At 45.5% G+C, this 19,766-nt stretch overlaps 1 long non-coding RNA gene across 1 annotated transcript; it reads right to left on the bottom strand.

Moving 5' to 3' along the window:
• Positions 1–808: 808 nt before the first annotated feature.
• Positions 809–3,468, bottom strand: LOC119399170 (uncharacterized). Its single transcript, XR_007416997.1, has 3 exons — positions 3,391–3,468; positions 3,273–3,312; positions 809–910 (listed from the first exon to the last, which is right to left on the bottom strand). It is a non-coding gene; the product is annotated as an uncharacterized LOC119399170 (long non-coding RNA).
• Positions 3,469–19,766: the final 16,298 nt, after the last annotated feature.

Raw genomic sequence — 19,766 nt, 5'->3', positions numbered from 1 at the left:
GTGGAGAGCATATGAGAAAGCTCACAGGGTTCCCTTGTGCATTAGCCTAAGACAGCTCGTAGGCGAAAGCTACCTATTTCTTATCGGTCGATGTACTTATCCTTCCCCACTCCCATGTAAGCATTGTTCAGCTAACGAGGTTTTGCACAGCCTCCAGAAGGCCCCTCTTTGACCAGGCGACAGTGGCATGGGATCATGTCATCACGCGACGTCACGTCATGTGACGTCATAGTGATATTACGGTGACATTACACGTTTTAGTGATGTGTGAAGTCATGATGTCTTATGGTGACACCATCACGCGATGATTATTTTTGCATCACTCATGCTCACGCCTCCGACGGTCGATTTTCTCGTTTAATGAGCCATCTAAGGCTTTCGCCTGAACACACCCAAAGAAAGCAGTCAATTTGTGACATATCGAGCGTTCCGCACGGCAAAACCTGTTACCGCTTCAGGTGTTTCGCGCCGCCGAGACTGGGCGTATCACGTGACCTGGAATGCGCGGGTCGCGTACGCGCTCGGCTGCACGGACGGAGCTCGCTCGACACGAAATTGAAAGACCGTGGAAACTTCAGCCTCACGAAAACATCTTGAATATGACAGGTATTAATGACAGCACATAAAAAAAAGATGACGACAGCGGAATGTTTAATCAACAGACCACCGTGCAACAGACCCAGAAGCGCATTAAACGCCCATTACATTAAGGTGCGAGTCTGTAGAATCGGGGATCGTGTGATATTATCGCCAATGCGTGATATTAGCGGCAGTGCGTGTGAGCGCCAATTTCGCGAAGAGCGAAATTTTCTTACCGTTTGCGAGCGCGATCACTGTCACAGCCGCGACGATGACTCCGAGGACGATGATTACACCAATCAATACGGCTGCGTACCTGAGGCCGCCTCTGCTGCACGTAAGAATAATAAAAGTGAACGGCGTATGCCCAGTTAATTCTTTTCCACATTTATATATTGAATTTATATTGACCGAGTCGAGCAGCGATGGCCGTTGTGGGCCGTTAATAAATAATGAACTTATTTCAGTAATATTCTTCTAAACTACACTTCGTTCAGTAAATCATACCCGGTGCTCTGGAGGCCAGCGTGACTTGTTCCCTCATAGCTACGTCCCCACCAAGAAATATTTTGCTGTTTCTGCTGTTATTATTACAGTTTATTATTATTGCAGGTTTGCGCAGCGCTCCTGCGCGCGTAAATATTGAGGCTAGCGGCTTTCTACCGCGCGAGGGGAGGAAAAGAATAAGCCACTTTCACGTAGTATGATTTAACAACAATGCGTTGACGGGCTAGTTGCCGCTTGTCCACAGTAACGTTTAGCGTGTTTCCTGTGCCAAAAGTTACTTTAGACGCAGCATGGCAATATATGGTTTCCTTCTACGACCTTCTGCGGCCCTTGGTGTTGGGAAGTGAACCCGCAACCTTGTTTCTAGCACAAAGCACCGCAGCTTACGCGACCAGCATTGCTATTCAATCTGTGGAATTCAGCATTGCTAGAGAAATAACGGAGTCGAAGAGATTAGCGCTATTTGCTCATTTTCACAGTAAAAAATAGTCTTCCATAACCTCGTAGAATATGAGAGAAATTACGCTACAACTGCTCATTTTAGTCTCGCAGTAATCTGCCTGCCAATGTACGCACTGCCAATCTATGACGCTCACAAATTAACCCTTGCACTTCAAATGTGTACTTACATAGCTTCCACCTTGCTTCCTGCTGAAAGACAAAAGAAAGAAACAAACATGCCAGTGACTGCTCGGTGCTTTTAGGTCAGTTAAAAGAAAGAAAATCAACCTTATTTTGAACCTACATGGAGCTTAGTACTATGTTATTTTCCTATTTTGCACCCGTAGTTGCTGTCATACAATGGGTGTCTTTAGCACGAAATTTAGGTTCTCGCTCGATTTCGTGCTGATTTCGTGTTATTTCTGGCGCAATGCTTGAAACATGGACAGGGAAAAGAGACAGATGAGCGCCAAGCTACCAACTCTTCGTTGACATGATAGAGCGTAGACTTGGGCGTGTTGGTGATTCATTACAATATTTTAGTGCACTGTAGGAACACGACGGAGGACAGAATAGCACCGACACAGCGCTAGTTCCAACAGTAGGCGTCACGGGAATAAATAGGTTGAAAAGCAGCGCGCGCAGGCGCATTCGTAAGACAAATGAGAACGTAAGGGCTTTTTTTTCAAAACACATGCATAACTTGGCTTATGGAATGATGACAGTGAAGTTTGGATAACATATGTTAGTCTGCAATACGACGAGGATTGGAGGTGTGTCAACGGCGTTTATCGAAGTTTATTGACAACAAAGGCTCCAAACCAAGAAACATTCCGAGCATGCGCAGATGCATGAAAGAGTGACGTGAAACACGTCATCACGAAAGCTGTCTGTTAATAAGGTCAACTCAGATCCATACAGCACAACTGATGTCACTGACACAGGCGGACCCCTTCCCTCTAATATTAAACGCTTATAATAGTTCTCTCATCCTTTCATGTCTACTCTTGCCAATAATCTTTACTTGCGCGAAACGTGGAACACATGAGCATGGCTCAACATGCGCCGGAAGATGTGCACTATCACTTTTTCCAATGCTATTGGCGTGCTCCCTCAGGCGGTCGTTAGTACACCATGCCGTTTGTACTATGTAGGACTTGCCACAGCTGAGGGAAATTTCACAGACGACACCTTCGGCAAAACGCCTAAAAGTTTTCCAGTGCCTCTTTTGGCACCCATGCGGCTTAGTACGAGAAATTCGGTGGTTCTCTGTGGCATCAGTGAGCTAAGCCCTGGAGAAGGACTGTCAAACTTTCACTCTCTTTCTACGGGGCGTCCTATTTTGATAATACAGATTTTTTAAAAATCAAAGTGCTATGGCAATCAAGCACCTGTATACATCTTCTTGCGGGAACTCTAGGTCCAGGTGCAAGTACTCTGTGGAAGCTAAAGTAAGATAGAATTGAGTAATTAACAAATATATTTAAATAATTGTTAAACTTATTTACTTCAGATCCCTTGTTTATACGAAAAAAGGTAGGCCGTCGCAATTTATGACATAACCATTTTTCTTTAGAACTGACAATATTTGCACGTGATTTGAGACATTCATAATCATATTTTAAAACAATGCCTCTAACTGACCGCACCTGGCTCACTGAAAACGCGGCCACTCTGTCACGCGAGACTGGAACTTCCATTGAAATGGAAGTGACGAAATCCTAATGGCTGTTGCAATTCTTTACCTGAAGAGAAACTGGACGGGTAGTTTGATGACGGCGTCATCTCGTAGACGTTCTCCTGTCCGTACGCTGGCGTGCCCATTGCCGGGACTGGAGCCACGGCATAGTCGTAGATGTTTACACTGTTGACATTCTCCTGTCCGTACGCTGGCGTGCCTATCGCTTGACCTTGAACCACGGGATAGTTGTACATGTTGATTTCACTGGAGCAAGAAGTTGTGTGAAAGTGACGTGAATGTCCAATTCTGATAATCGCTTGTTCCTTTCCATTTATTACTTTGGCATGAGGAAGGCGAATTGAAATAAAATACAGGATTCCGGCTGCGCAGTCGAAAAGCACGTTCCATGAGGCCCTCCACACGCCAGTGCCTGAGCCGGGAGGTCACATGGTCTCGCCGGGAGCCGGGAGGTCTCGCTTTGCCAAATTAAGTTTGAGCGGGGGTATTTAAACTGTAGCGATAAATTTACGACACCACGTGATCTCCCTAGCCAATCACATACACCCACGTGCTTACAGCTTTGTCGTCCGACGGATTTCACGATGTGAAAGTGACTGAATGCTTTGTGGTGTCGATCTTCTGGTGTCGTTCAACGAACAAGCTGTAGCTTAATTTGTTCTAAGTCGGCCACTTGTAATAACCAACGACAGTCGCACAACATTTTTGACACAGTGCAGCACTTCCCGTTGCGGAGTGCATCGCGTCATTGTGTAAAGAAGGGTAGTTGACCGAGGCACTAGTTTTGTTTCACAAGCATACGAAGCCAACAAATAAAGACGCTAAAATTAGCGTAATTTTTAATGGAAGCATAGTATATATGCAATGAAGCGAAAGCGCAAGTGGCCAAAAAACAAAAAGAACTTGCCGTTGGTGGGATTCGAACCGACAACCTCCGCATTATGACGCGGAGGCTAGCCATGCGTAACTATCACTCTAAATTTCGAAGAATTTGATTCAGTGAATCTAGATGAAATTTGTGTTGGCTCCGTATTTCAGATAATTAAAAGGGGTTTATCTATCGGCAATTTGCTCGAAACCATAAAGAGATACAAAATGACGGATGTATTTGGGCAACCCCTGCCACGTCTTAGTTGCCATGCTACAAGAGCGTGACAACAGCTTTGCGTATTTAAAACGTCACATGCAATGATAAAACGCAGTGTTCCTATGCAAAATAAGTCATTCTCTTGCCACCGATTTCGGGAAATATTTTGAGCTCGCGCCATGTGTAAAGCTTTGATTTCACCAGTGACAAATATCTACGGACAGTACACCTGTCGTGCCATCCTGTGACTGGACAGCTCACACAGAATATTGAGGGAAGTGACGCGGAGCGTGATTTAATGTGGGTCTCTGTACTTACGACCAAACAAAGGCTTTTGGAAACAGAGACCAACGCAAGATAGTTTTTCTTTCCGTCCAGATACGCTTAGCTACCGATGTTGCCATGCACACGTGAAGTCTGAAGAAGTAAGCGCTTCGTGCGCTTTTTTTTCAGATACTAGTTGGCTGTAAGAATCCGAGTTTTATAACACTGAAATTTATCGCTGGGATCTTGTCGCGCAAGGGTGCAAAATATCTGAGTGTAGTTTACAATACTGAAGGCGCATATATACTGTGATGTAACGAGCGCGTACGCGCACATCGGGCTCCGCGATGACACGGCTTCGAACGGTCGGCGTTTACGCTGAGGAAGACCAAAGAGATGAAAAGCGGCCGGCGTGCCTTGCGGGGGGTGCATAGAAATGATAATATTATCTCTGGTTTAACGTCCCAAAACCACCATATGATTATGAGAGACGCCGTAGTGGCGGGCTCCGAAAATTTCGACCACCTGGGGTTCTTTAACGTGCACCTAAATCTAAGTACAGTGCATAGAAATGAACCACACAAACGTGAGGCGCGGCCGCATGAAAGACGTGCCCATGGAGGATCGCAGAAGGTGAGGCTTAGCTAGACCACTCCACGGACAGGTTCAGGAGAAAAAGTATGGCGTGCCAGGAAGGCAGTCTATAAAGGCCTAACCGCATGAACGCGACTTTCGAGCGACGGCCACGAGCGACAGATGGGTTCCGTCGCGCTGTCGCGTCGCGAAGGGAACACCCACATGTTCGCGACACATGGTCACGATTGCTGGATTGAAAACTACCGCGCGCACGCAGGTAAATTGCGAAAAAGAATTGCAAAGTAGATGAATGGCAACATGCGAAATTTATTATTGTCTTGTGTGAGATCAGGAAACAATAAAAGCGTATTGTGACTTTCTTTTTTCGCAATATTTTGGTTAACCGAGACAGTAGTATCTGTTGTGATCTCGAGGGGGCGCCCAGAAGCGTACGCTGCTACGTCGCAGTTTGCAAACAGCGTTATGTTAGGGTTAGTCTACGGGGCGTATCTCGACAACGTTTCCTCTTGCTCTCATGGAACGTTTAAGAAAAGACGCAGCGCCTCACATCGCTGCTTTGAAAGGAGAAGGGCTACCTCACACGACGACGATGTTGACATTGCAGCAAGCTGCCACAAGTGCAGCAAGCTACCACCGAAACACCAAACAAACCGTCGAAAACAAGATTAACGACACAATACGACCGCTGCCTCGCTCTCCGCGTGAGATGTGGCTGTAAAGAAGGCAGTCTATAACTTGCATTCCTTGAAGTACGCGCCGGTAAGAAGCATCAAGAGAAAATTGCAACCGAAGCGAGGATCAGGGATGCTGCCATGTTCGATGGCGATGGATGGCCCTCCGCGACAGCAAATTTTGTCGCTCGTCGCCGTCACTCAAAAATCGCGTGCATGCGGTTGGGCCTTAATTATCGGTAGCTGCTATAAACCAAGGTGCTCCATTTCAGCTATGGTGCTAATGATTTACCATAGCTGTAACCTGTTATCTTGCGGGATAATAAAAAAAAACACATTTCAAGAACCCTTTAACCCTAAGAGGGTCCTAATATCGACATTTCACGCGAATGAATCATGCCTATGTGTCCTCCGAGCATGTGTACCAATCAGTTCTGCAATGCGGCGGAGAGAAGCCACCCACCTCTTAGAATTGCAGATAAGCGTTCGCAGGAAGGAAAGTGGTTTCAAGAGAAACAGTGCGATTCACGTTCCAATGCCGAGTCAGTCAGCCTCGAGAATGAATGATGATGATAATCATGGTGCTGATGATGGTTCCTTTTTTATTGGCCGAAAGCCATGTTTAAGGAGACGGTTGACATTATTAAAGAATAGTAATATTCCAACATATTATGAGAGCGGCGAGCTTGACGATCATCAGAAAAAGCACGTCGAATAAGTACTCCTATTTTATTCGTGCGCCGTTAACAAATGTTAACGCATTTCGCAAGTGGAAATATTTTCACGGGAAAGAACACGTGTGCCCGCGTGCGTGACAGCGCTATTCACGACTGTGGCGCCCTCTCACTGCCTGGGTAAAAGCGGCGGCCGCCTTCGGCGGAGGAGTTACGGAACTGAAAAAGCATCTATAAACGTTGAACTCAGGGTCGTGACTTTGCAAGCTTAGCCAAATCAACGATGAAGCTCAGTGTAGTTCCAAGCAGGCAAAACCCCGTCAAGATACAGGCGTACCAGAAGTCAACTCTCAAGTCGAAGACCAACAAAAACTACGACGTTCGACTCATCAACGGAAAACACCAGATCGTCTCACTTATACTCTAGCTTAGCGAGGAGGGATGCAGTGTTTTCAAGTACGCGTGCTGATGTATAACAGGAGCAGTAGTGTTTGCACGTGTCGTACTCTTGCGTATCAGGAAAATTCGTATGACCTTTTCTATTTAGTTATAAAGCCAGTAACACTGAGCAATAAAGGTTATCTCGTTCTGTCACTTCTACCGGCTATGTTTTGTTATTTCAGCAGCCGTATTTTCTTGGCTCGCAACCTCCGCCAACTACCACTGTTCAACCTCTCCATGGTCTCTCTTTATGGAGGCGCTAGAAGACGATTTCGCGACTGCGCACAGCAGAAAATGGCGGAAGCACCCAATGCGGCCCAAACACTAAGAAATATGAATATCACCTATTGCTCTCGTTATAATTAATATATCGCCCAAGTGGAGATGTCTCAGTATTCGGAACAAGAGATTACGCTGTGCCTTGTCAAAGGCTTTGGCGACGCCAATCTTAAGAACTACTTCGTCCGTGCTACTTTAATACATTTAAGGATTCTCACCCAGGTGGAGATGTGTAATTAACCGCAATAAGAAATTTTACTTTACAAAAGACTTTGGCGAGGTCAATGCAACGAAGAGCTTCTTTATCCTAGCTAGTTTTAATAGACTCAAGGAACGTCACCCACTGGAGATGTAGCATCCGGAACAAGAAATAATGCGGTACAATATGAAAGGTTTTCGAGAGGTCAGTGTAAAGAAGAGCTACTTGATGTGTGCTGTAGTGTAAAGGGTAGTATATATATATATATATATATATATATATATATATATATATATATATATATATATATATATATATATATATATATATAATCTTGTATTTGCATCTTAAATATTTGTTGCCAGGGTATCTTGTATCGCGAGGCAATTTCAAAGTATCTTTGCGCAGCCTTGTTCGCGTCGTGTACGCAACTCAATCAGAACATTAAAAAGCAGCAGTGAAGGTTCCCGTACACTCTGGTGAGGCCTGAACCTGTTAAGAATTTTAGCCAGTAACACACGGTAGCATTGAAAAGGAGTTCGTGGGACAATATATTGCGCAGATATGTGTTTAGTACGCATGTACAACGTGGTCGAGTGTCAAGGTTCCCATCTACTTGGTGAATACCATACATATGAATGACCACCAAGGGTACTTGGCCCTAGTTGTACTGGGGGTGTGAGGGTGCTCTGTGAAGTTGGCTCCGGCGCCCTCTGATATTGGCTTCGTCAGGGTGTGACGGCGCTCTCTGCGATTGGCTCCGGGGCTCTCTGCAGTTGGCTCCGTCCGGGTGTGGCGGCGCTCTCTGCGATTGGCTCCGGCGCTCTTCGCAGTTGGCTCCGTCCGGGTGTGGCGGCGCTCTCCGCGGTTGGCTCCGGGGCTCTCCGCAGTTGGCTCCGTCCGGGCATGGCGACGCTTTCTGAAGTTGGCTACATTCGATTATAACGACCTGAAAATCTCTCGATATAGGGCATTTGGCAGGGAAGTGCAATATTTAGACCTTTTTTATGAAGACACATATGCACACACGTAGGCGCTACTCCCAACAAAATTTATTCTTGCGATTCACTGCTACTTATAGCACACAATCAGCCCATATCGATGCGCCAAACTCCCGTGCGTGCATATGTGTGTCTTTTTGTCGTCCGTGTTTTCCGTGCGCTCATAGTTTTTCAAGATGGAATACCAACGTGCCCAAACCGCCGCACTGCTGAACATTATGAAGGCACTGCGAAGTCTGTAAGGCCAGAGATAAACATTAAGGAACTTTGTTTACAGCACACCCAAGTGCTAGATTTTTTGTTGGCCCCACTGCTATATAGAAACAGAAGTAACATTTTGAATTTGCTCGTGAGCAAAATAAACCTAAGTAACAAGTGAAAACTATTTGACGATGATTGTTCTGCGGGTACTACCGCTCAACAGAGCCAGCATCTTGACGTGGTGGCAGAGCTGAAGGAATGGCGCCAAAATCTCAGGCGGTGCTAAGCAACAACCTAGGCGTATATCAGAGGTTGTTGCCGAGAAAGCGTGGGTGTGAGGAGTCGCCGTCAAGGGCTTCGGTGATTGCCCGGCTTTGCACAGCAGCGAAAGCTTGTGCGCCACCTCAGTACGGACGAACTCTTATTTGCCCGAGGGGCGACTCATGGTGAGGAGATACGGTCATGATCAGGATTCGGAGACATGTGTACATAGCGCCACATCTCGTCGGTGAGAGTGGTGGCCTGCCGTAACTGAATTGGAAATAGGCCAAAAAAATCATATCTGACGAAAAAACCTAGTTGCCAAAAAGGACTCCCGTTTCTACACAGCAGAGACTTATTTGAACATTCTGGTAACATTACAGTGTCGCACTACAAACTGCGTTGCTTCCCAGAGTGTTTAATATTTTGCAGTGGTGTCCAATGTGTTTCCAATCGGCGGTGTTAAATACTCCTGGGAAGCCACACGTTTTGTAGTGTGATACTGCGATTTTGCTAAAATATTTGAGTGGCTACATTCTGCATGTAACGAGAAGTCCTGTTTGGTAACTAGCTTTTCTCGTCAGATATATATTTTTTTTCGCCTATTTCCCGTTCACTTATGGCGGGACGCCGTTGTTGTCGCTTAGAGATGGCGTCATGTACAGATGTCCCCAAATCCTGGGAATGCATTCTCCAGAAGGCTTCGTGGCATGCAGATTGGCGCCGCTTGAGAATAGGCTGTCTGCGAAGGTCGTCGAAACGCTGGCAAAGCTCAATGACCTCAGAAACGGTTCACGTACTTAAAGAACCGCACATGAAAAGCCTCGTCGGAGGAGGAGGTAAAACTTTATTTGCCCAAGGGATTTGGGCACGTACGTCCCAGGGTCCCCGCACGACTCCACTGCGCTGTGCGTTCACGAGTTCATGCAGTTCCATAACGTGGGCGGCCCGGTCAGTGGCGATCTTCTGCTTGGCCTGTTTTATGTACAGGCTGCATCGGCAAACTTGCGTCAAGTATGCTTCTTAACTTCGCTAACTCTAAAGCGAAAAAAAAATGAACAGGGCAGTTATATTAGCATAGAAAAAATAATCCGAAGTTGCAGTACAACTGACATCGTAGCTTCGTCAAAAGTGCTTAGATAACGGAGGCAATGCAAAACCACACGAGGTGCACAAAGCTTTCGGAGGGTGGCGGGCAGGATCAATGCATCGAATGAGAAGAAAAAGAAGATGCTCTTGGCCTACGAATCGTCTTAGGTGAATGCATAAGGGACTCTGCCAGTTTTTGCAATCAAACTAACTTTTCAATTGGGATATAGGAGGTCCGTTCATATGGGACAATTCAAGTCCTTCTTATGAAAAACTCATTGCCCGTTTGTTTTTTCCAAAGTGGCCGCCGCTAATTGCGGATTGATGAAATTTGACCAAGTGCACCGACGAAACCGAAAGTGGTGAGCCCGAACTGTAGACCTCCTCATGGCCGGCTGACTAAAACAAACGGATCGTCTGACCACCGGTCGCAGTCTTTAACATTGTCGACGTCATCTTTCTCTATTCTCTATTCTCGCCATCTTTCTCTATTCCACAGCGTACACTCTTAATCATGTCCTGGGTAAAGTCATAGATATAGCCAGGATACTTCAAGTTTGTCGCCTAGTTCCTGGTTAGAGCTTGTACTTTACCCGGGACGCACCGCACGCGAGGAGTGATAGGATCTCGACGCACTTAGGGGGACCATCACGGCGACGGCGTCAATAAGTTAACGTCTACAGTGTCCCTAACCTGCCAAACGCGTAATTCGAAGGCAGTGTGTTCGGATCCCACAGACTGAAAGGGTGCTTTTTGTCCACTTAAATTCCTTTCCGCACAGTTCGTAATCATTACACAAACGTTAATAACAACAAATGTCCACTATACTTTCCTTGGCGTAATTGTCCGTTGGTTTCATTGGCTGTATCAAGTAAAGAAACGAGCCCCTCGAAGAATGCCCGTTATCCCGTACTATCGCAATAGGACACTGGCAGGTTCTGTGCGCCTTCGGGATCTTCCTCCAATAAATGGGGTTCTTCGTTCTCGGTTTAGCTCACGATCTCAGATGATTCTCCACAGAGAGCGGTAATTCGTTTTATTGGCCGTTGCCTCTCTACTCGTGCTATATTTGCACAGCACGGCTTCCTTGGCTCTCGGCATTAACGCGTGAGGCTCAAGCACGTTGTCCTGTCCGAGGGCTCCTTGAAATTCGTCCTAAAGAAGTCTATAATATGACGAAGAGCTTTAAGTCGGCTGAAGGCGCCGCGCAAGTTGAAGAAGTCGCAGGCGTTCGAGAAGTCTTCGTACTCCAGGTCGAACACGGCGATGCCGAAGTCTAGGGACGAGTGATCAGCTTTCAGCCTGCACAGCTGTAACAGCATCAAGGAACTGTGGTGAGAAGCAGAGACGAATAGATAGATAGATAGATAGATAGATAGATAGATAGATAGATAGATAGATAGATAGATAGATAGATAGATAGATAGATAGATAGATAGATAGATAGATAGATAGATAGATAGATAGATAGATAGATAGATAGATAGATAGATAGATAGATAGATAGATAGATAGATAGATAGATAGATAGATAGATAGATAGATAGATAGATAGATAGATGAGCAACCACCAAGCTGATACACATCTGATCTCTACGCGCTTCGACGCGTCACGTAGCACTCAGTTTGGCATGTGGCTGCCCATGTTCCTGCAGCTAACAAACCTGACCCTTACAATAGTTGTAGTGTCATCACTCACAGATGTTGCGCTGTCTAGTTTGTTCACTGTGCCTCAACGCGAGACCGTCAAATTTCTCTGAGTTTCATGTCGAGAGACTGCGTTGTGCGCGTATAGCCGATTACCCGAGTACTTCTACTTGGACGCTCCATGGTGCAGTACGAGGTACCCCTATATAGGGGACCATGCGATGGGTTGTCGATATGTGACTGCAGCGCTAAATTGCACAGCATAGCGAGCGGAAGTGGCAAAACTGGGTCACGGCCAATTTTTCAGACCCCTAGTGGTCGATGTCCTCGACAATAGGCAGTTACATGGGATGTGGCTATTGATTTCTCATCATCTTTGTGTCTCCGTCTCGCCTAATATTAGTGTAGTCCTGTTCTACTGTACCTTTTGCTTGAAGGCGTCTTCATCGTCGAATGCAAACAAGTGGCTGCTGTTATAAGTCAGTGTGGAGTACACTTGAAAGTCGTTGAGCGTGTTTTTGAAGCTGTCGTCTTCACACACCTGAAAAAAAAAACGGAGAGCTTGCTAGAGCTTAGTACATACTGTATGCTGTGCTAGTCAAAATTTCACGCTTGCGCATACGTCGACGCCACGTCAGCATGCCTGAAACAGGGTTGATGACAATAATTTTCTGTGGCATCCAATTCAAATTAGGGCGGGGACGTATGGTCAGCTCGCCTTCTTCTTTCGTAATTAGTGTTGTTTCGCGTATTGTACTGAATCATTCTATTTTATAGGAATAATTTTGTTCATCATGCACGCATATATTTCTATGAAGTACTTTTACATTCGCTTGTAAATATCCCGCTTATATCAACCTCTACCCTTCTCTTTCTTTTTTCAGGAATGTTCTAAACTATACTCTAGTTTATGCATGTAAACCACTGTCCAGTTAATACTTTCATTCGCATTGAAATCCTCTCTCTCGCCGCTCTCGTCGATGCGCAGCCCTTTCCCATATTCCACCGAGCCTCACTCTCGCCTCCAAGGTCACGTGACCAGCGCTACGCTAACGTCGACACAGGTTCGACTAAGACAGCCTTGCAGGGATACTTTCGTTCCGCCGGAGTGGTTACAAGGTTGTTATGCGCAAGCAAGCGCAGACCCGTCACGGAGACAGTGCAAGTTGGCTAACACTTGTTGCTTGGATCGTGCATGGTTGTTGCTCGTACATGGTTGTTGCTCGCACACTTGCAAGTACATGGTTGCTAAAATACACAACACGAGCAAAACCAACACAGAAGGCAGGCGAGACAGGAAAGGAACGCCTATGTCATATTCTCGCCTCGTTGGTTCCGCCTCTTGTGTATTCCAGTAAGCATAAGTTTGTTTCACGTGAATCGCCCCGCCACGGTGGTCTAGTGGCTATGGCACTCGACTGCTAACCCGAAGGTCGCGGGATCCAATCCCGGCCGCGGCGGCTGCATTTTCGATGGAGGCGAAAATGTATGAGGCCTGTGTACTTGGATTTAGGTGCACGTTCAAGAACCCCAGGTGGTCGAAATTTCCGAAGCCCTCCATTACGGCATCTCTCATTATCATATCGTGGTTTTGGGAGGTTAAACCCCACATATTATTAATATTGTTTTACGTGAATCTGACCTTTGCGACGTCTCCGAATGATTCGGCACTTGGGTCATGAACGCAGCGGGACAGGAACTCAGGCTGTTCGCCTTCTTCGAGAACCGTCCATCTTCCCTTCATGGTCACCGAGGTAGCCCATACTAGTGTCGCGCCGGTTGTCGCCAGTTTGTTGAGACTGGCAACCGCCGTAGTCTGCAGGACGATGCACATGCGATGGTTTTGTCATGGCAGGCGCAGTGAAAAGGAGAATACGTACATAAGAACACGGGAAGATTAGCAACCTTTCAGGCCAGATTGCGCATAAAAGAGCCGATAAGCATTTCTATATTAGTGACAGTTAATGGCGCTGGAAATTCTTTCCCTAGCTCTCCTCTATATTACTGAAGAAATCAAGACCTTTGGTAAGTGATCTTGTTTTGTATATGTGTTGTGATAAGAGGCTATGTCTTGTGACGCATGGGCTGATTTTCTTGTTGGCGACTCCTATGAATATTGTAACATTGGGGTCTTGTGTATCTTTCTTAGGGTATCATCCTTTTCTTTTACACACGTGAACGTATTTGCTCATCTTCTAAACGCTATTACATATGTCTATTGTCGTTCCTGTATTAGCCTGAACCATGACTTACAGTGGGCCTAAATAATGTTAATGAACACTTATTCACCACATAAAAAAACGTAAAAGATACGCTTTTACCATAAGCATAACCCTACATCCCAGTATAGTGATCAAGCAGGCATGTTGTTATACCACACACGTCATGGCATCGTCGGTGTCGTTACCATCATTGTGGTCCTCATCATGGATATATTTGTGCTCCGTCAGCATCCGGTTCTCTCGGATGCCTTGCCATCGAAGCATCATCATGGCTACCATCATAATCACGTGCACTGTAGAATCTCTGCTGACCTTTATCATCAACGTTATTGTGTTTTGAAAACGCTCTGTCGTCGAGACAGGCTGCGTGTATGCATTAATCCCGCGTTTGCATAATACTTATGGGTTCCTAGAATTTTAGAGTGGCCACAAGTCTAAATCTACCAAGTTAGTTGGAGAGAGCCACATTGACAGAGAATATAACGGACTTCTTCGATAGAGAATCTTACGCTAAAGCTTGATGACCTAGGCAATAACGCAATGCCCAAAGATGCTAATACGGTTTAAAAATAGGTGCTTCAGAAGTTATAAAGGTTATGAAACAGAACAGTTACCATACATTGCGAAGAGGAGAGAAGTGAGCAATTGATAAAAGAAGAGTACTCCAAAAAGTGCATGGCGCTGGCAAATTGCAAAGGTTTCACTTGCCTATTAAATTGTCCAACATAATTTCGAACGAAACCGATGAAAAAGTACATATAAGAACAATAAGATAATGAAATACATATTAGCAATTCGTAAGAAAGTTGTTTTCTTGTGCTAAAATAAAACAAGAGTAGGACAATCCGAATAATCAGGTCGCGCATACAAGTGGGGACACTGTGCTCTTACCAAGTCATATTCGTAGCTGCTATTATTGGCGGCCACCTGCGCCGGTCTCGACAACACCGTCGGCGGCATGACGTGGCAGTCGCTGAATGTGTTGTCGCCATTATCGTAGTGACCCAGGCTGATGAAAATGCCGGGCCCCACTGCACTGCAAATCATGTTTGGTGGAACGACAAATCAATTCGATGGAAGCACGCATAGGAGAGGAGAATTCATGCAAATAAAAAAATTGCCATCAGCCAGTTTATGACAGGAAGTTATGTAGGAAACACATGCAGAGTTTTCAGAAATGAAGCTTCCCAGTCGAAGAAAACATTCAGGCGCCCTTCCCAACCACGACTGAAAGGAGAGCGAAGCATGGCGTCTGCGTGCCTTACATAGTATTTCTTTCTTTCTTTCTTTCTTTCTTTCTTTCTTCTTTCTTTCTTTCTTTCTTTCTTTCTTTCTTTCTTTCTTTCTTTCTTTCTTTCTTTCTTTCTTTCTTTCTTTCTTTCTTTCTTTCTTTCTTTCTTTCTTGCCCCTCCTAATTTCTTCCTGTCTCCATGCCGGGAATTGGGCCTTCATCCGAGTGTTTAGCAGCTTTCATATCCAGGCAACATGCTTTCATGCTTTCCAGGCAACAACGAAATGTGGCAACATGAAGTGAGAAGTGACCTCGATAAAAGATCACATTCACATATCAGAAACGCGTAAGTAGGATGGAATATTGTGTGACAGAAACGCTTGATCACCGACAAGTCCGCCCGCCATCAACAGAGTAGCAATTATTGGGAAACGGCGCGTACAAATTCTGATGTGACTTGCTCACTTTTGAGGGCCGCATTTCTGTACGCTCGCCAGCGCCAGGTTTTTCGCGTACAACGCCGCCGCCACCACCACCGAAATCTGTAGCTAATCACAAGCTTTGCTTGCAAATTCGTCCTGGTTCACCATTCGGACCCGGCGCATCTCTAGGTTGGTCGCTGTACCATCAGCTGTACAGACCCCCGGCAGATGACAATGCAAGGGCGAAAACTCGAAGCATACAGACACTGAAAATGGCCACTTAGTTCTGCCGAAGCCCGCAAGGGAAGACAGGAAGACAGTTATGTTGACGTGAGAATGGCCTTCTCAAGAGCTGTTGCAGGCGTGAAACAGAACCCTGTGACTGAACACTGCTTTTGAGCAAAAAATCTCTCTCACTCACGCTTTCTCGCTGGCATAGACAAGGTTATGCAACTGCAAAGAATGATGTTCGTATTAACCCATTAAGGCCCAAGCAAAAACTACTTGTTGAATTTAATTGAAATTTCGCGCACTTATCTAACTACAGCAGACAACAACATCCAGCAATTTTCATAGAATTAGATCTATTCCTTCAGAAGTTATGATACTGTACTTTATAAAGTACGCTGGGCTCTTGCGATAGCAATGCAAGCTGGCTCGGCACAAGAATAGCAAGCATGCTTGGCCCTTTCCATACTAATACCAAAGTTGTTTTGGCACATGCAACTTGTCGAAGCAGCAACGCGTCATGCAAAGCGTTGCACCATACTTTTCGCATCATCATTTCTATTTATCACAGACAGTGCACTTCAACCGTTCTTCAATCTTTTTGTGAAAAGTGCCCATATGGATGGTGGGGACTGGTAGGCACACTGGACACGGTAGACCTCTTGAAAGTTCTATTGCGTACACGGCACAGGTAGTGTCCTGCAAGTATGCAGGTGAATGATAGCAGTCGACGCATAGAGGGTCTGCTAACTTCCAGTAGGTTGGCAGATCATCCATGCATTCAGTGCAGCAATGTTGATGATCTGTGTAAATAGGGCTTTCCATCCCTTTTTCCCACGAATGAAAATTCTGCAGTTATACGCAGCTTGATTGTGGAGGCGAATCTCTCCCATGCCAATATTTCTCTAGCTCCTGACGATGTTCGGTGATGGCACTACGTTTTTATTTTGAGTTGATGATCATCTGCTTACAGAGCGTAGTGGCTCGACTGTGTCATAGTTCATCGCCATAGCAACTATGCTATTGTCTTTGCCCTTTACAAAAATAAATTCGTTTCCTGGATCAAAATAGAAGCAGTCTTCCCGATTTCTTTCGTTCCATCAGGCAGAATGCACTCATTCGCACAGCCGCCTTCCCCCTCCTCCTCAGCCGTTTCGAGGTGACGTGACAATTACTTCACCAAGAGGCCCTCATATATCCCTGCCGGCATCTGATGCAGTCTCCCGAGTCTCAAATGACCGTAAAAACGGCATTCTTCCGAAGAAAATACCTGGTTCGATCTCCGAGGCAACCTACAACGCAATGCACATGTAAGCTCTCATAAAGGCCCAGTGTACTACGAAAAGTACACCAACGTTTGATTACCCCTCAGAGAAAAACTGTGCACTACAGATGATTCTTGCGCTTCGCCGCGATTATATTGTTCTTTCTTAAGCACAATCAATCAGTTTTTTTCAATATATACAGTGTGAAACCTTAAATTATTGAGAAAACGTAGTAGTCGTCAGATGCGTTCGACGGGCGCTCGTTTTCCAAAAGTTTAACAACTCGTAGCACAGAAAAAAATGGCCTGAGTCAATATGTTTGATTAGGAGTGTCTTGCTGCAACCTTTAGCGCCAAAAATGCTAATCAGAAAAATTAGAATATTGGATAGTGTATTTTCTATTCCAAAAAAATGAAGTGTACTTTGTAAAGTACGCTGGGCGCTAATGGGTTAAAGGAACAATAATGAAGATAACAGAACTGCAAAGAGCTGATCTAGTTGGTAAGGGTTCATCGGGCATACTTATCAGTTACCAGCATGGTTCGTCATCTTTGATATTGTCATTCATTGTTCCGTCTCGTTCACGTCTCCTGTGTCGGTGCTTACACTGTAGCATGCTTACTGTGCAGGCACGTGTCGGTGTCTGTATGTGCTGTACTATATCGGTGTTTGCTGTAGAATGCTTAGTGTGCATGCGCATAGCATGCAGAGTAAATATTCTTTGAGCGCTTACAGTACATGCTATGCGCTGTGTACAAATTCGCGAATGCTGCCTTGTGTACACCTGGGCCTCCCAAGTCCCCTCAGTTTGCCTCAGAACTTTTTACATAGCAGTGGCCAGTTACTTTGTGTGAAATAACATTCCGATTAATTGATCCACTGATTGATTGATCGATCGACTTTGACAGCTTTTTTGCGAACATGCCATTCATATTGCCATCAGCATAAACCACTCGTTCGCGCAGCCCTCTATGCACTTCAGAAGGACGTTTTGCTGGGCGAGTTGGTAATATTCCATTATTAAGCGTAGCGCAAAACAACACGGACAAAGTAAAGTGGTAACATATACAGCGCCTCTATGGTAACGCACACACACAGGTAACATACACACCTCTATGCATTGAGGTGTAATGTGAACTTACGGAAATTCTAAGACGTAAAAGTTGGCCCATGAGTCGTTCGGCACAAGAGCTGCGAAGACCATTATGCACGAGTAGCCTTGAGCTCTCTTGAGATCGGAGAAGCCGGCGACGATCTGCAATTAAATGGAGAAAACACAAAGCTGAGAGCTGAAGTGCTTCAACTTGGTAACGAACAAGGAACCTGCATGGCTTGTTCATTGGAGTGTTAGCGGCAACGAGCTCTCTTTTTTTCGTTACCGTAATCATATGAGTTTATCGCATGAATCCCACGGATTGTGCGATACGAACGTACGCAATAGCTTACATATGGCCGTATACTTGCGCAGAGTAAAAAATCGCCGATTATACGAGTATTTGAAAAATGGTGTGCTAGAAAAGAGGCGTCACTGAAAAAAAAATAGTGAGGTACAGTCATCTTAATCTTTGCTCGCGAGAAGCACATCGTATCTAACCAATAAAGGCCCTCGAGAATCAAGCTGGTCAGTTAGTACAACTGCCGTTTGTGCTAAACAGCAAGGAGCACTTAAAAGTACGAATGCTGAAGTTTTCTCGACATAAGTCAAAGAACTAAAGCCATAATTTCTACTTGAATAAAATGCACAGCTTTTCCAAAGACCAAAGAGTGACTGCACACTTGCTAATGGGTCATAAAGCGTCGAACTGCTGGACGATATTATACTTCCGTTTTCGAGAACATCGTGTGTGGAATACTCACTGTTTAGGATCTTGAAGGATTCTTCTTACGTTAGGGTGAGAATTGAATGAGCCATTACTTGTGCATTTCGTATGATCACGCTATGGCTTTTTAGTAGAAGCGACGCGTGAAAGTTTTTGCACAACTCCTCGAGCTTTATAACTGTTTATCGCGGGACAAGCTGTGCACACCTTGAGCAAATCGAAGGCCTCCTTCACTGAGGCTTCCTTCACGTCCCTCGTAGGAGTATCCAGCACGCCAAAGTTGTAAATCTGCTGCTTCCAGAAGTACCCCAACATAAATGGTGAGTTGGGATCCTGGTTTCGCGAAAGCACAGACGACACGTAGGGAGCGTACCTGCGAATGATGTATAAATGAATCCTGAAACACGTTGTTTCCAAGTAATCATCGAATGATCTCAGTACCGCAGTTTATTGCATCAAGAATTGACTGCCGCGAACATTTCCAGACTCCTTCAGGAAGAACGGTAGTTACATGGATTTGTCGCATGCTTTAAGCGCCTTCCCTCTGCGCTGAAAGCTACTCAGCAAAGATGGCACGGGGAAAAGAAGTGACGTCGACTCAAGTCATGACCTTGAGCATGCGTCTATTGGCCAATAGCATGCTATCTGCTGTCTGACGTCAGAAAACAGGCGCCGGCAGCTGCAAAGAGAGTGAACACAGCTAGCCTCTGTAAGAAAAGAAGGCGCCTGAGAAAATGGGAACTTCGAGCTCCCCTTGTAAGCTCTCCTTGTTACGCACGACTGCGAGATTTGGCTGAGCTGTTCATTTCCGCAAGATGTGTGTTTTCGCGAAGCACGAGGGTTGATTCATGACCCCTTTAAGTTTGCCCTGAAGGCTAGCAGCCTGATTATATTGCCAGATCGTCAAGCTTTTTAGGGTTCTTTTTCAGTCTTAGTGAGAC

The sequence above is a fragment of the Rhipicephalus sanguineus genome, chromosome 7 (assembly GCF_013339695.2).
Source record: "Rhipicephalus sanguineus isolate Rsan-2018 chromosome 7, BIME_Rsan_1.4, whole genome shotgun sequence".
Taxonomy (NCBI): Eukaryota; Metazoa; Arthropoda; class Arachnida; order Ixodida; family Ixodidae; genus Rhipicephalus; species Rhipicephalus sanguineus.
Note: the sequence above shows the minus strand (reverse complement) of the source record. Positions and strands in the feature narration are given on the sequence as shown.